Source organism: Canis aureus, chromosome 3 (assembly GCF_053574225.1).
Source record: "Canis aureus isolate CA01 chromosome 3, VMU_Caureus_v.1.0, whole genome shotgun sequence".
NCBI classification, from domain to species: Eukaryota; Metazoa; Chordata; class Mammalia; order Carnivora; family Canidae; genus Canis; species Canis aureus.
Window position 1 is genome coordinate 59,811,975 of NC_135613.1, and position 3,555 is coordinate 59,815,529.

Below are 3,555 nucleotides of genomic sequence, written 5' to 3' on the forward strand. Positions count from 1 at the left end.
GCTCTCTACAATGAAACGACTCAATGAACACGCTCGTCACATAACTGTGTCTGTGATGCTGTCCATTCAAGGACCGAGGAGTAACTCACTTGTTCTGAGCTGGGGGCCTGGAAGTCACTAAAGATGTTATTTGAGCTGATCCTTACAGTGCGACTAGCACATCCTGAAGCATTCCTAGGAGAGAGGTCGGTGTTTGCAAAGGTGTAGAAGCCTGGGAGGGATGGGGACGCTTAGAGAATTGCACACAGTATCCTATGGTTCAGGCTAAGGCAGATGGACAGAGCATCATCAGAGACCAGGCAGTCAGGTCAGGGAAGCAGAAGGCCGGAAGCATAATATCTGCTGAAGAGTCATGCGTCCTGGCCTGTTGGTCTTTGTAGCACCCTACAGACCTTGGATTTAATGTTTGTTTGTTTTGTTTTGTTTTGTTTTAATTTATGATAGTCACACAGAGAGAGAGAGAGAGAGAGAGAGGCAGAGACACAGGCAGAGGGAGAAGCAGGCTCCATGCACCGGGAGCCCGACATGGGATTCAATCCCGGGTCTCCAGGATCGCGCCCTGGGCCAAAGGCAGGCGCTAAACCACTACGCCACCCAGGGATCCCCTTTAATGGTTTTTTAAAAAAAGGTTTTATTTATTTCCTCATGAGAGACACAGAGAGACAGAGACACAGGCAGAGACAGAAGCAGGCTCCCTGCAGGGAGCCCAATGTGGGACTCGATTCCAGGACCCTGGGATCATGACCTGAGCCGAAGGCAGATGCTCAACCACTGACCCACCCAGGCGTCCTGGGTTTAGTGAGTTAAGAAAAGTTTTTAATTATTTTAAAAATATTTTTTATGATCTCCTAGTGATAAAATCTGGAAAGATGTAGGCAAAACTAAAACTTAAATCTAATAAAATTTGCAAACTACTTATTTCCATACATTTGCTTCCATTATTTTAATATTAAATCAAGATACACAAGAAAGTGGGCTCTGACATTTCCCTTTTGATTTTATGTTTCTGTATAAACATTTAGAGAATCAGGTTCATGTACCTTTCTAGATTAAAAAAAAAGAGTTTACATTTTGTTAATTTAAAAAAGCAGAGGCCTGAATATTCCTGGTTGAGAGCTGACTTCCTGTTCACTTCAGTTTCTTAAAGATTTATTGCACAGTAAATTAATTACAAACCTTCCAGCAATGTTTTACTCCATTATGTATTACTTAAAAAAGAAAAAAAAATGAGTTTGCCCTTTTGAACAATGAGTGGTTTATTTTAAAGTAGGTGGAAGGTAATGTGAAGGAAAAACCCCAGCTTCGCAGATGCGTGTTTCAGGATTTGCCAAGTACTTGGCGGAGGGTTGCAGGACTTCAAAGGGCTGGAAAGTATAATGTAATGTGAGAACACGAAGGTCTTGTTTCTTTTTCAGCTTTCTCTCCCTAGTTCTCTGCAAAACACCAACAGAGAGAGCCGGGATTTTCAGAAATGGCATTCCCTGGCGGAGAGTAGGTGCATGGCCGGGGGAACGCAGGGCATGGCCATGAGCTCCATATTTGCATCCAATTGCTTTGTCCTTGGACAAAAGCTTTATGCTCCTGGGTGCATCCGATAGCGTGTGTGCTCTGAGTTCCCCCTGCTCCATGGAGCAACTGTCCAGAGCCAAGCCAGTGACAGCGGACAGAGCGAGCATGAAGCGGGCGGTCCTCCGCGGGTTGGATGCTCCTGTGCATGCTTCCGGTACCTTACGGACATCAGGCTGGGTGTCCTCCGAACCCCCCACGAGCCACTGCTGCCAGCCCAGTACCTCCATCCTTCTCCTTTGGGGGATGGGGCCTGAAAATCTCAGCAGGAAGAGGTCCTTGGGGCTCTGGGGCTCAGGGGTGTAGGGGCAGCCAGCTCTGGCCCAGTCAGGACCCCCGCCACGGACAGAGCGACACAGGAAAGGCATTTATTTCAGGGAGGCCGACACCGGGAGGACACCTCCCAAGTTCTGAAGATCCGTCCAGGCCACCATGGGGAGAACGTGGGGCAGGGGTCGGTGGGTCCGTGCAGGTGGCAGGGAGGGTCAGTCACTCAGGGTCTGGAAGGGCCTGTCAGTGTCAGGGCTTGGGTGGTAGTTTCTGTGCCATCGCAGGTCCTCTGCGCCCGCCCCCCCCCCTTGACTAAGTTAAGGGAGACGCTGAAAAGAGCTGCACTAATTAGGGAGTGCAGACTGCCATCCTGGGCCAGGCAGAACACACCCAAACCTGCATCTCTGCTGTAAGGATTTTCGTTTCAGGAAACAGCAGATGCAAGGGAAACCCTGAAAACCACAGTGTTACCCTCTCACAAGGGACATTTTTACATTTATGAAGGAGCCCTACCTCCACGCAGGAAGACCAGGAGGCTCAAGACTGCGGGGTCTAAGCAGGAGGCAGCCCCTCCCCGGGGTCCTCCCCCGCCCCACACAGTGTGTCCTGACTGGTGCTTCGGCAGGTACTCCAGCCACTTCAGGGACCTCCCCGCCCCCGGTAGCTCCACAGATGCCTGCTGTACATGCCAGGAACCTGCGTGTTGTTCTCGTTAATCTGTCTTTAATTACGGCCGAGGACTAGGGGTGCAGGGAAAGCTGTCTGCCGTCCTCTACACGGAGAGAGGAGGCACCTGTTCGGATCTGACTCCTCTTGGTGGCGCAGGGGGCGGAGAGGAGGCTAGCCTGGACCACCTGCTCAACCCTGGGGCACGACGTGTCTTTCCCCTGGGTCAGGGAGGTGACTTCCGATGGGATGAGGTCTGCTGGAACCTTACCTGCTGTTCTTGGAAGACCTGGTGTTCCCACCTGCCAGCTGCGTGAGGACGGGCGAGCCAGAGGACAGTTTCATGCCTCCCGTGAGAATGCAGACACACCAACACGATAGTGAAACCATTTCTTTTAGAAGTCGTTTCCGTCCTAGTGAGGGCAAGGCTCTGATTTACCGGGAGCACAGGTGTAAAGGAAGGTGGAAGGGAAAGCGGCCTGAGGGTACTTAGATTTGGGCAGAGATTGCGAGGGGACAGGCTGGCCTAGAAGCCGCGGTGGTGCTGCTGCGTGCAGAGGAGAGGGGAGGAGCGCATTCAGCATGGCCTTGAGGCAATTCTGGCTCAGGCCAGGCTGCATGCAAATGCTGCCTTTACACAGAAGGAACTTGCATTTAAAGTTTCTTCTAGAGAAGGAATGAAAATTAGATTTTCAAAAACTATACAGAGGGAAAAAAAACTATACAGAGGAAAATAAAACCCAATCCTAGAAAAATATATGCCATTTTTTCCTAATAGTTCAGTTATTAAAGTAGAGTTAAACTCCATAAGTGCAGAGTTAAACTCCATTTTTCTATCAAGAAGTCATTATAAAGGAGCTATGTCTACAAATATGATTTTTCTTCTGAGCCATTTTCGGCCTCAAATACATTTTGGAAATGTGTTACAACCACCTCTTTTGGTGATCAGGATGCCAGCACGGGACTTTAAGCAATACATTAAAAAGTCCCAATTACCAAAAAAAAAAAAAAAACCTGGATAAATGTGCGTTTGTTTAAAGCCAGGGTTGGGAA

The 3,555-nt window shown here is 49.1% G+C and overlaps 1 long non-coding RNA gene across 1 annotated transcript; it reads right to left on the minus strand.

Moving 5' to 3' along the window:
- Window positions 1-1,231: 1,231 nt before the first annotated feature.
- On the minus strand, window positions 1,232-3,091 carry LOC144305478 (uncharacterized). The gene is made up of 2 exons (XR_013372480.1): window positions 2,774-3,091; window positions 1,232-1,433 (listed from the first exon to the last, which is right to left on the minus strand). It is a non-coding gene; the product is annotated as an uncharacterized LOC144305478 (long non-coding RNA).
- Between the last annotated feature and the right edge of the window lie 464 nt (window positions 3,092-3,555).